Source organism: Acomys russatus, chromosome 5 (genome assembly GCF_903995435.1).
Source record: "Acomys russatus chromosome 5, mAcoRus1.1, whole genome shotgun sequence".
NCBI lineage: Eukaryota > Metazoa > Chordata > Mammalia > Rodentia > Muridae > Acomys > Acomys russatus.
In genome coordinates, this window is record NC_067141.1 from 6,594,805 (window position 1) to 6,608,112 (window position 13,308).

The 13,308-nt window shown below is 49.0% G+C and overlaps 1 protein-coding gene across 1 annotated transcript in view; it reads right to left on the reverse strand.

Annotated features, from left to right (window-relative positions):
- Gsg1l (GSG1 like) overlaps window positions 1–13,308 on the reverse strand; it is a 193,994-nt gene that overhangs the window by 136,241 nt on the left and 44,445 nt on the right. The window lies entirely within an intron of this gene.

Genomic DNA, 13,308 nt, shown 5'->3' on the forward strand with positions numbered 1-13,308 from the left:
TGGACCAAGGGAGGCTTCCAGTGGCTTATCCGGGCTCCTCTCCACACCTTTCCTGCCTTTTGTCCATTTGGAGCCACCATAGTTATCAGACAAAGTTCCCTTCTGGCTCCTGAGCTTCCTGGCAGCCACATGACAATGACAGTGGTGGGAGATGAGGTTAAGGCACGGCCTGATCACAGGGGAGTCTGAAAGCCCTCCCAAGGTTTTGTCTCTACTCTGATACATGTCACTCCTGTCCAAGATGCATCCGGCCACACACAGGTGGGTGGACACCATGCTGCCTGTTTCTAGTCTAAGCCTTGCACTGAGAGGCGGGAGCCTCCCCTCCCCTTACAGATAAACAACACAATGCTCTGAGGTGCCGAACCACCAGCCTGGGTCGAACGGCAAAGCAGCGCTGCTCAGATTAGGATCAACAATATAAAGGCAGATGTGTCGACAAGCAAGAACATTCTGGAAGTGGGTGATAAGGAGAAAGGGTGCTGAGGAGCCGGCCTACTAGCACAGCCACACGCGTGCATAAGGGTCTGGGCTGGAGTTCAACCACAACTTCCCTCAAGAAAGAAAACTGAATTTTTTGTTAGATTTTTAAGTAAATTGTCTTAAACTGTCTTTAATGATATATATATTTCCCAAAAACTGTAAGGAGACAAGGGCTGTGTTCCAATTCAGTCCAGACCAGCACCACACTGATTGGATCTTGGATTCTTTGTCTTCACAATTCCCTCCCTACATAGAAAATAAAACTAATGTCAAAAATCATATTTCACCCAGGAGTAGTGACAGATGCTATAATCCCAGCATCTAGGAGGATCATGAATCTGACAATGGATCAAACTTTACAGTGAGGCCCTAACTAGGATGAACTCTCTTAGTTCTAAATCCTCGTCAGGGTTACTATTGCTGTGATAAACACCATGACCAAAAACAACTGGGGGAGGAAAGGATCCGTTTCATTTGCATCTTCCTGTGACAATTCATCATCAAAAGCAGTCAGGGCAGGAACTCAAGCAGGGTAGGAACCCAAAGTTAGGAGCTGATGCAGAGGCCATGGAGGGGTGCTGCTTACTGGCCTGCTCCCCGTGGCTTGCTCGGCCTGCTTATAGAACCCAGGCCCACCAGCCTAGGAGATGGCACCACTCACCACGGGCTGGGTCCTCCCTCATCGATCACTGTGGTAGTTTGAATAAAAATGGCCCCCTCAGCCCATAGGGAGTGGCACTGCTAGGCGGTGTGGTCTTGTTGGGGGAAGTATGTCACTGGGACGTGGCCTTTGCCGTTTCAGATGCTCAAGCCAGGCCCCAGGCCTCACTGTTTCTTCCTGCTGCCTCAGGGTCCAGACGTAGAGCTCTCAGCTACCTCTCCAGCACCATGTCTGCCTGCGTGCCACCATGCTTCCCGCCACAATGATAACAAACTAAACTTCTGAGCTGTAGGGCAGCCCCAACTGAATGTTTTCCTTCATAAGAGTTGCCGCTGTCACGGTGTCTCTTCACAGCAATAGAAACCCTAATACATTCACTAATTAAGAAAATACAGGCTTGTCTACAGCCCAGTGCTATGGAGGCATCTTCTCAGCTAAAGCTCTCTCCTCTCAAATGACTATAGCTTGTAGCCAATTGACATAAAAACAGCCAGCACAGCGTCTCAAATTTTTATATTTTACAACCCCATTGGTATAAACACGAATGTTTCAAGTATCAAGCACTTTACCCATTTCACAGTTTAACCATTTTTTTCTGCTTTTAAAAGAAATTAAAGCCTCTGCATGGGCCAGTGAGACTATGGTGGCCCTTGGCTTTCCCCTGGTTCTAAAAAGGGCAGGCTCCCAGCACCAGCTCTGGTTCCAGTTCCAGGTCATATTTAAGTATTATGTAGCAGGGTTTTTACTGTCTCTTCCCTTTAACAATGCTTTGCCAGAGGTATAATTCACGTGGCCCAGGATTCACTATTTCAAGGCAAGTCAACAGCTTTCCACGTATCCACAGTATTGCCCCAAGTCTTGGCGGCAATCCCCACGATCAATTTTATACATTTTCACTGCCCTCCCCCAAAACTGTACCTATTAGCAATCTACCCTCCCTTCCTCTAACCCTCCCAGCCCTAGGCTATGACTAATCTATTTCTGTCTCTGGATTTGCTTAGTGAGGGATCTCACAGAAACGGTCATCTTGTCAATGGCCTTCTGTGACTCGGTTCTCTCTCTTAGCAGCATGGTTCTAAGGTGTCTGAGGTGTTGGCGCTTGATTGGTTTTTCTTTGTAGCACAGAATCACATTCCTTTGTTTTGCTTTCTGTAGCTTCAGTTACCTGCGGTCAACCACAGTCTCAAAGTAGTAAGTGGAAAATTCTACAAATAAAAAAACTCAGATGGGGCTGGAGAGATGGCTCAGAGGTGAAGGGTACTGACTGCTCTTCCAAAGGTCATGAGTTCAATTCCCAGCAACCACATGGTGGCTCACAACCATCTATAATGAGATCTGTATACATAATACACAAATAAATAAATCTTTAAAAAAAAAAAAAAAAACTCAGATGTTTGGTCACACTGCATTCAAAGTAGCATGGTGCCTTCCCACAGTCACTGTACAGTTCATCCCTTTGAGCAACAACTCCACACCGTATGCAGCGCCTCCTGTCAGTCCCTCAGTAGCCTCACTGTTATCTGGTGATTGTCATGGTGTCACAGTGCTTGTATCTGAGTAACCCTTGTTTTGCTTGGTGAAGGTCCCTAGTGTGAGAACAGTTGTGCAGAGGAGACCCTATGCAGAGACTATGAAAGGGCAGATAGCTCAGGGGCTCTGTGGCTGCGCTGCAAGGGCATAGGGCAAACTAGTTCAGATGCAGCTTGCTCTATGGGAATTTTCTAGCATCCCCTGAGACATGGACCACAAGCCCTGAAGACAAAGCAGATAGTACTGCGCTGCATTCCAGTAATCTATTCTCCCTTTTGAGGACATTTGCCAGTGTTCGTGGACAAGTTTTTTGTGGACAAAGTAAGATCAGGGGTCATGACATCAAGGGGACAAGGCTCTCTCCTAAAGCAGCTGGATGAGGCCTCTAGTTTCCCAACGCTGGAATTGCTTACGCTTCGTCACTACGGTTGTCCTTGAAGTGACCTGGTAGATACCTAAATAATATCTAAATAGATATAAAGAAGCAGATGATAGGTACAGAAGGATAGATGACACAGACATCAATGATAGATGGATGACAGATCAATAGGTGAGAGATAGATTATAGATAGGTGATAGATGACAGCTAGATATAAGCAGATGAGAGAATAAAGAGTTCAGGCTTTAATGAAACCCCACTTATTGCATTTTTCTTCATCCTGCGTGTTTTGAGATTGTATCTAAGAAGACTTGCCTAACCATCTCACGGAGACTCACCCCTCCAACCTCCATGTCTTATATCTTTTATCACTTGTGCTAGCATTGACCATCTGTCTGTATGAAGGGGGCCACTTTGGCATGCAGGTCCCTAGCTGCTCCCATACCACTCTTGAAGATGACTTCTCAATACTGGATTGTCTTGGTTCTTTCATAAAAAAAAAAACTCGCCTGCGTGAATGCAGGCTTTGTCTCACCCCTGCTTATACATAGTCGCTCTATATAGCTGCCATTATGCCAATACCATATTGCCTTTGTAGTTTGTGGTGTGTTTGGAAATTAGAGCTTCTGCATTTAGAACTTGTTTTGGCTATTCTAGGCTTCTGGCATTTTCATGTGAATTGTAGGACCAACTTGTCAATTTCTGCAGAAAAGCGGGTTGGAATTTTGTTCAAGATTGCATTGACACTGGAGAGTGCCCAGGGCAGAGGGGCCAGCTCAGTCTAACATCCACCATCCTCCTTTCATGACCACCGGCCACCTTCCTGCCTTCTTCGGTCCACCTGCATTTCTCTCAACGTTTTGTAGTTTTCAAAGAATTGGCCTTGTGTTCTTTTGTTACGTTTCTCCCCATCTCACTATCTCACTGTCGTTAACAGAACTGTTCCCTTCGTTCCACATTTGGCTTATTTGCTGCTGGCGCCTGTAAATACGATTAGTTTTGGATGCAGATGCTACAGGCTGCCATTGTGCTGAGCTTACGTGCCAGGTGTGATGGTTCTCGCTGAGTTGCCAGGATGTACTGTGCAGAGTGCAAGCCTGTGTCGTGTTCGAGTAGAGACAGTTTTGTTCTGTCTTTCCGATCCTGACCTCCTTCATTCCTTCTTGTGATCACCTGCTTGGCTAAAACTTACCGTATAACGTTGACTAGAAGCAACAGGAATGGACCCCCTCATTCTCTCCCCAGCCTTTGGGGGAGCACTTGTCTCATTCCATTATGTTGTTGGTGTCAGCTGTGGGTTTTCATTGCTTTAAGTCTGAGGCTTTGGGTTTTGTCTGTAGTGTTTTGAATGAGATGCCCCTCCCCCCACCCACCACCCACCCCCCGCATAGTCTCAGGCATTTGAATATTTGGTCCCCAGTTAGTGGCATTGTTTGGGTAGTGTAGTGGCTAGTTTTATGTCATCCGCATTGAGAAAAATGTCTCCACAAGATTTGAGGGTAGGCAAACTAGTAGGGCATTTTCTTAATTAGTAATTGACATGGAAGGGTCAAGCCCACTGTGGGTGGGGCCATCCCTGGACTGGTGGTTCTGGGGTCTGTAAGAAAGCAGGCTGAAGAAGTCATGCAGAGCAAGCCAGTCAGCAGCATTCCTGCATGGCCTTTGCATCAGCTCCCGCTTCCAAGTTCCTGACATGCTTCGAGTTCTTGCCCGTCTTCCCTCAATGCTGAACAATGGTGTGGAAGCATAAACCAAATAAATCCTTTCCTCCCCAAGTTGCCTTTGGTCATGGTGTTTCATAACAGCAATAGTATCCCTAACTAAGACATATAGGCAGGCTTAGGAGATATGGTCTGGCTGAAGGAAGTATGTCAGGGGGGGTGATGGTGGGGGGGAGGGGGCGGGACTGAGGTTTAAAAGCCTTGTGCCATTACCAGTTCACTCTCTGCTTCCTGTTTGTGGTTTGAAGTGTAAGCTTCTGCTCTAGTTGCCATGTCTGCCACTTGCTGCCTCTTTGCCACCCTGGATGCTCCTCCCTGGGCAGCTAGACCCAGATAAACTCTGTTTTAAAGTTGCATTGCTCGTGGTATTTCATCACAGCAACAGAAAGGCAGGCAGTATGCTGTCTGTTTGTCTGTTTGACGCTGTCTCCTCCTGCTTGTGAAGAAGGTACTTGCGTTCTTCTTCATGCCATAACGACCCCCAAGAATACCTGCTTAAGAAGTAAGCCAAGGCTCTGAACGTTGTGTAACTCACTCAAACCACCGAGACAGCAAGTAATGGACCACAGACTCCAATCCCCAGGCCACGAAATACCCCGGCCCTCTATTCTCATTGCTATGCCTGTTTCCTACTGTGCCCGTTGCTGCTGCTGCTACAGCTGGGTCCTGCAAGGAATCCCCCAGGGAACATAACTCTAGACCAGCAGGGAAACACACACGGGGACAAATAAATGGCTTGCACACTTTTATTTCTGTTTCACAAAGCTAAAAAGGGTGTTTGGGCAGATACGGCCGAACTCAGCCTACACTGCCTAAAGCAGGGTAGAGCTGACATTCAAGGGAAATCGCAGAGGTGACATGAGGAAGACAGGACACCTTAACAACCGAAGGTCTAACAGCTGACGTCTAAACACGAGCGATGCCTTGGCATCCACCGTAGAAATTAATCATGAGACCTTAATGGGGAGATGCTGCCTGGTGCCATATTGATTTGCTGATCTTACAAGTGGCCCTTACAGCACCAGCATCAACGTGTCAGGTATTATTAAGTTGATATGTTTAATTAAAGGGTTCTGAGGGACATAAAACCAAAGGCAAGTGCACTGACCCTTCCTCCTTCACGCACATACATATGAGCCTAAGGCCAGACCCGAGCACTGTCAACTTGCTGCCACCTGATGGCAGTGTTCTTTCTTGGGCAATGAACTAAAGAGCATAGAAAAGGTTTGGAAGGTCATTAGAGTTAAGAGGTCTCCATTTTAGGGAAGAAGACACACACTGAGACTGATTTCATGGGTCTAAAACCCACAGAGGGTTCAAGTGTGTCAATCACCCTTTAACTTGACCTTTTAAGATGAAGAAGACAGCACCCGTCCCCAAGAAAGAAAGTCCCTAAACGTCCAATGGTATCCCCAGAGCTCCACGAGACAGTGATAGGGTCCTGAGTCAGTGGAAGATGGCTCTGCTGGGCTGGGGGGAGCAGATGATGCACAGGAGATGCAGTTTGGATCTGTCATGAGCAAGACGCCTAAGGATTACTGGTCTGGAAAAGGGAAAGATTGTCAAGCTCAGCAGAACCTGGTATTCCTGCAGGAAGGAGAACGAGAGAGTGTCCAAGACCTTGTGGGAATGCTGTGTGACTCGGAGGCTAGAAGGGGTCCTCAGCTGCGAGGAGGTTGACTTGTTCACTCCACCCCTTAGAGCAGACACTGTGTCTAGAGAAATAGATGCATGGGCTCTGGAACACCTAGACATGGTAGGGCATGTGCACTCGCACAGCCTTAGAGGATGCCCTCCTCACCAGGGCCGTGCATCCTCAGAGACCCACAAGTGGGACTCCGCACACAGCCTATACCAGTCACCCACTGAAGATGACGGTGGCCAGCAGTGACTGGAGAGAGTCTGTGGGTGGGTAGTTAGGCAGTTTGTTGTCTGGTTGAATGAGAATTGACATGCCAGCCATCTGGGTCACAGGGGCCTGGCAGGAAACAGATGGTGCCATCCCAGGGGTGTATTGTGGCTATTTATAGAACCATAGATGAGGTGAAAACCTAGCAGCCAGGAGGCCCTGACTGCCCAGGGTCTAGAGGAGCAGAGTGGGGGCAGGTCTGCAGGTATTGTTTGTTCGTTTGTTTTCCTAGCTGTCCACAGAACATACCTGTCCTGGACTTTAGGGGAAAGTGTGTAGACAGTGTCGGAAACAGCCTGGACACTGCACAGCTGACCCCACACATAGTGGGGGCTCTCTCTCTCTCTCTCTCTCTCTCTCTCTCTGTGTGTGTGTGTGTGTGTGTGTGTGTGTGTGTGTGTGTGTGTGTGTGTCTTCCTCATCAAAATCAAAATCAATGTACTAAGCTATCTAGAAGTGTTTAACTTTGGGTCCTAATAGTTCTCCATCCCTGCCTATGCATGCTTATCACAGCAGGATTTACAACTGTAGAATTGGAGGACCAGACGTGGCCCCCGGCAATAGGTGAGTGGAGAAGGGTGATGTGGGGCGTGCGATGGGGTTTTGCTCAGCTGTAACGAATGAAATGCTGTCATTTTCAGGAAAATTGATAAAACTGAAATTTGTCATTGTGTTAAGTAAAATAAACAGTACCACAAATACTTGTGGTATTAAATGTTTTCTTCTATGCAAACTCTAGATTTGATGGGGGCAGGGGAAAGAGGACAGAAGAGATGGCGCTGTGGGGAAAGGAGCTTGCAGAAAAACCCTGGAGACCTGAGCTGAATTCCCAGGGCCCACATAAGGTGGAAAAGAGACCTGACTCCATAGGGTTGTCCCCTGCCAGCTACACGTGCACTGTAGCACACATACCCATACACATTAGAGAGAGAGAGAGAGAGAGAGAGAGAGAGAGAGAGAGAGAGAGAGAGAACAGTCAGTTAAAAAACATGAAGATAGAATTTTGGAAGAAGGATGAGGGGGGTTGAAAATGTCAAAGTATATGGGGTGTGTGTGTGTGTGTGTGTGTGTAAGTATAAATGTGGTAATGAAGCCCACCCCCATCCAGCCGATAAAAGGAAGCAACCTTCCCCTAGAGCAGAGCATCAGAGTCTCATTGCCATGCAGCTGTATCCCCAACCTTTACTGAAAACCTACTATGTACCCGGCATGGTTCCAGGTGCTGATAACACAACAGTGAGCCAGGAAGACAAACTCTCCACTCCCACATGACCTCCATTCTGCCAGCAAAGCACCTTTGTGCATCAGCCACCTTAGAGCCTTCTCATCAGGGAAATGTACCTTTGCTCTTCCAAATGAGACAGCATCCATCTTGTGGAGGGAGCGCGGGGGGCGGGGGGGGGGGGGTCCCCCTGGATTCAGCAACCAACAAAGCTTTGTGGACACAGGAGTCTTGTTCATTGCTGTGTCCTTACTGCCTGAAACGTTCGAGGGTGCTGAGGGAACACGACTGGCAAGAAACAGGGAAAGGCCCTTTTCCTAGCCTGCCTTTTCAGGAAGTTGACAGACGGGTGCACTGAAGGATGAGAGGCCAGCAAACCAGCAAGCACAGGGAAGGCAGAGGCAGGAATGGGATGTGCCAAGTGAACTTAAGAGACAAGAGACACACAAGAAAGGATGTTGACATGGCAGGGGCAGGGGCGGCTCTGAGGGCAGCCTACGTTGTTACCAAGCAGAAGACCTGAACTTCCGACACTGTATCTTTTACACTGATTTTAGGTCTGTCTTTTTGAGACAGCTCATTATGTTGCCCAGGCTGATCTCATGAGCATCCTGGATCCCTGAGTGCAAGGATCATGGGTATGTACTTGGTACCGACCCTGGAAACACAATGTCTTGGAGTGTCGCCCTTCACTCTATGAATTGCCACCTACCGTTTGACCCTCTGTCCTGGGTAGTTTTGCGTCATTTGGCATCAGCTAAGAGTCATTTGAGAGGAGGGAACCCCACCAAATTTCCTCATGAGGCAAGCTCACATGATACATCTTCTCAATTGATTATTGATGCTAGCTCACTGTGGGCGGTGCCAGCCCCGCGCTAGTGGCCCTGAGTGTGTAAGAAAGCAGGATAAGCAAGCCATGAGGAGCAAGGCGGCACTCCTCTGTTGCCTCCATGTCAGCTCCTGCCTCCAGGTCGCTGCCCTGTTTGAATTCCTGCATCGACATCCCCAGGGATGGGTTGTGAAATAAACCCTTTCCTTCCCAGGCAGCTTGGGCCGTGGTGTCTTTATCACAGCAATAGAAAGCCCAGGACACTCTCTTTGTCTTGGCCCTTTTTCTACTCAAAGCCTTTGCCCTCTCCGCTCTGTGCAAGAGGACCTTCCCCACCCACCAAGATCCAGCTCAACCGTCCTCCAGCTCTGTCGCCAGGACCCTTCCTTGCTCACCAACTATCTCTCCCACTCGGAAGGTCCATGTCTGATAATGATATCTCACTCTATATCAGCTGCCTACTCAGAGTCAGGGGAACCAGTCCAGACAGGAAGGAGGCTCCCAGGATCCCAGGAACACCACTTGCCAAGGCAACTTCCTCCTTGAAAGGAAGGGTTCAGATTTATTGTCTACTTCCTCCTAGCAGTGTAACTTTGGTATGTAGGTCCACCTCTCTGTACAGACCCTTTTCCTTACCTGCCAAGTAGAAATTATACCATGGTCGCCTACTCACTGGCTACGCACTCCAAAATCTCCAACGGATGCCTGAAACCACAGTCTCAGGTCGTACAGATACTATGTGCCCTTTGAGGCACAGTAAGAATAAAAGGACAGATTTATGGGTCTGATTTCTCTCTCTCTCCTGCTCGTGATGCTGTCTGTAGGCATCTGTAGTCTATCTGTAGGCAATGACTGATAGGGGTGGGGGGAGGACAGTTTATACAGCAAGGAGAACCAAAGGGAGGAGTCATATCTGAGGTGAGTCAGAGAGCACTGGTCCTCATTATGCCATTCAGGGTGTCTCACAATTTAAAACTTATGAATTATCTACTTCTGGGATTTCCTATTTACCACCTTTATTATGGTTGGTCACTAATAGGTGAAAGCAGAGAAAGTGAACTGGTGGATGAATAGGGGTTAACACATCTCTATCGCAGGTTTGTGGAAGGATTGAAATAGTTGAGTGCAAAGCACCTGCCTTGGATTTGGCTCCACTTATCCAAGCTTCTTTTATTCCTTCTCCGGGGTTCGGGGAATACGGTGTCTCTCCTGCAAGGAGAGCCCTGAGCATCCCTGGAAGCCAGAAACAGGAAGCTGCAATTCTGCATGCTCAGCAGGAGCAGGGGTGGGAACCTGGCATAGCCACAAGCAGAAACAAGGAAAGAGGCCAGAGACAGATGCCTAGGACTGGCAGAGATATGGGGATGCTGAGGATTGGCCAAGCCGCCCTTGGCATGGTCACACAGAAGCTCAGGTCCAAGCTGGCAGCAGAGCTTGATCGGTGAGAGAGGGGAACATGGGGAGCCCACCATGGCTGAGTCTGGGGACTGTGATTTCATTCGACACCCCAACAGATGGGGAAGCTGAGATTTCTGCAATAAGGGTGGGAAGAGACTGGGACAGGTAGGAGATGGAGGACGGTGGTACCCATGGCCTCACAAAGTCAGCCAACAAATTGCATTTGCTAACGTGGAGGTGTTTGGTTTGGTTTAGCTTGGCTTGGCTTGGCTTGATTTGGTTTGGTTCAGTCTGGTTTGGTTTGGTTTGGCTTGGCTCAGTTTGGTTTGGCTTGGTCTGGTTTGGTTTGGTTTGCCTTGTCTTGTCTTGTCTTGTCTTGTCTTGTCTTGGTTTGGTTTGGTTTGGTTTGGTTTGGTTAAGAAGAGTATCACCGTGTTGTACACAGAGCCTCATTGTAACCCAGGCTGGCCTTGAACTTGGATCATTCTTGGGTCCCTCTCATGATTGCTATGAGGACATAATCGTGCCACCATCCCTTGCTCTGTGGCCACACAGTATGCACATCCTTTGTATTGAGCCCTTTTTCAGGTGCTTTCCACATGCATCTCAACAGCACAGCAGCCCTAGAAGCAGGTGTTACGACCACCCTCCATTTTATAGGTGAAGAAAGCAAAGCACGGGTCACACCACACAGCCAGCCACAGGCGATGTGGCACAGAGCCCTGTGCTGGCCACTGTCCTTCACCCTCTCTTAGCAGAGTTGGCAGGATCTAGAGAGCCCATTTGTCCTGTGGGAAGTCTTCAAAGAGGACTCCACAAATAACCAGAAGAGCTGGAACTTCCCAGAAGAAACCCAGCTGCAGGGTTTTAGATTAGGCTGGTTCCAACTGGGACTCTGGTCTTGAGAGGGTCCCACAGAGAGCCAGAGCCCTGGACACACATGCAGGGAACTTTCTCTATCACGGGTAATTTCAGCTTGCTTGGAGGGCAGAAAAGATTGTGGTCTGGTCCCCACTAAATGCACCAGCAAGAGACAATGGGCAAGGGCAAAAGCCCACACTAGCCAGATGGAGGGAACAGTGCTGGGGGCTGGGGCCGGAGCAGGCCAGCAGGCCCTGCAGGGTGCTTCTCTCCTCACACCAGGCTGGCAGCAGAGCCTTGGCAAGCACTTCTAGGAGTTTCTCTGGAGGCCTCTGCCAGTTGAACTGACATGGTAGCAGATGGCACACACTTATTCGCTGATGATATTTCGATTTATTTATCTCTTACAGATGGTGTCAGGCCTTGATTCCTGGCAGGAGTCCAGAGTTGGGACATCTTTCTGGGGATAATGGTTTCTACGAGTGGAGGGCAGACTGAAGACAGAGCCCCTGCCAGCTCCCTGACTGGCACCACCATGGCCTCCAGACACCTTTGCTCTGGCATTTGAGGAATTGTGGATAAACTAAGGAGACAGATTCATTCTGTAAGATTTCAGACTTACAGAATCTAAAATCTTATTTGTTCTTAACATTCTAGCTGAGCATGGTGGTACATAGTTGCCATCACAAAGCCAGAGGATCAGGGATAAAGGGACCCTGTGTTCTCAGCCCCATGGGAATGGTGGACACAAAAACAATACAAGTTCAAGGCCGGCGTGGGTTACATAGTGAGTTCAAGGCTCTGTACTATGTCATGATACCCAAACTAAACCAAACCAAACCAAACACCTCTGTGTTAGCAAATGCAATTTGTTGGCTGACCCCAAAGCATTTAGTTTTCACCAGACAGCAATCAGCTAATCAGCTAGTGCACGTGCGGTGTGGCTAGGCAGGCTACCTAACGACCAGACAACGCTTCCACGGCCAGAAATGGCAGCCAGGCCAGCACACCCTGTGTCTGGATGAGGTCTCATGACTGAGTCTTGCTCCTGTGAATTTGAGGGGTGCATGGCACCTCCCAGAGGAGCCCTTGTGCAGGGGCTTACCTTCTCTGTCCTCCAGGCAATGACAGAGAGACAATGTGGGAGTTGCCCAGCTCCCAGGTCACCAGGTGGAAAAGAACTGCCCTTCTCCATAATCCCTGCATTGAAGAGTCGCTTGAGGCGGGAGACAAGTGTCACCTGTGGACCAAAAGACCTGTGTTCCTCCTACAGTAGTCAGCATCACCCTAGACAGAGACAGAGTGCGGTCCAACGAGATGATGCACTCTGTGGACCTGATGTGAGGTCAATAGACGGCGAATGACGCTTTGTCCTGATTCCCAAGATTTCCTTCTCAGAATTCTTTCCTGCTGGCTTCGGGAATTCTTCAAGACCTGACCTATCTCCCCAACATGTTTAGAAAATAATTTGAAAAAGGAAGGGCAGTTACAGGGTAGCCAGGAAGGCCACAGCCCACTGGTGGAACTGCCTCCCTTGTGGAAATACTCTGCTGAGGGTGAGAGGAGGGCTTAGGATAACTTCAGAGTCCAAATACAGGAACTGTGAGCCAGGGAGGGCCTTGAGTGGCTTAGGAGCCGGATGTGCAGCTGCAGCTGAGGTTCAGGGCCTCTGCTCCCTCCTTCAGAAGAATCTCAAGGAAAGCAAAGAAGCCAACCCTGAAGGCAGCTGAGAGCCACAGTCTGTGTGCACACTGTTGTTGTGACCACGTGCTCTCGGTGGGACCCACACAACCATCTGGAGGAGGAGGAGCAGCATTCTCATTTCATGGATGAAAAATCTCAAGTGCCAAGAAGTCGGGAGACTAAGCCCAAAACAGAGAATGGGAAGGAAGGGTGCGGAGTCCCCGTTTTCCACCGAGGAACTTGTTGGAAGGATTTGACGCAAGGGCAGAACCCTGCTTGACACAGTCAAAGAATGCCCCAGCTTGGAAGCTGTGTCACTCGGAGAGGTGCCAAGCCCAGCACCTCATGGAGATACCACAGTCCAGCAGCTCCCACGGGGGGGAGGGGGGGTTGGCCAAGCCTGTGCCTCCGTGGGTCCCTCCAGGGCCTCACAATGTGAGGATCAACACTGAATTACTTCGTGGGGCCTGTGACAGCTGCTCTTATGTCAACTTGACAAAAGCTAAAGTAGAGAAGAGGGTGCCTCAGTTGAGAAAATTCTTCAGTAAGACCAGTCCACAGGCAGGGCTGTAGGGCATTTTCTTAATTAGTGATTGATGTGAGAGTGCACAGTCCATTGTCGGTGGTGGCCC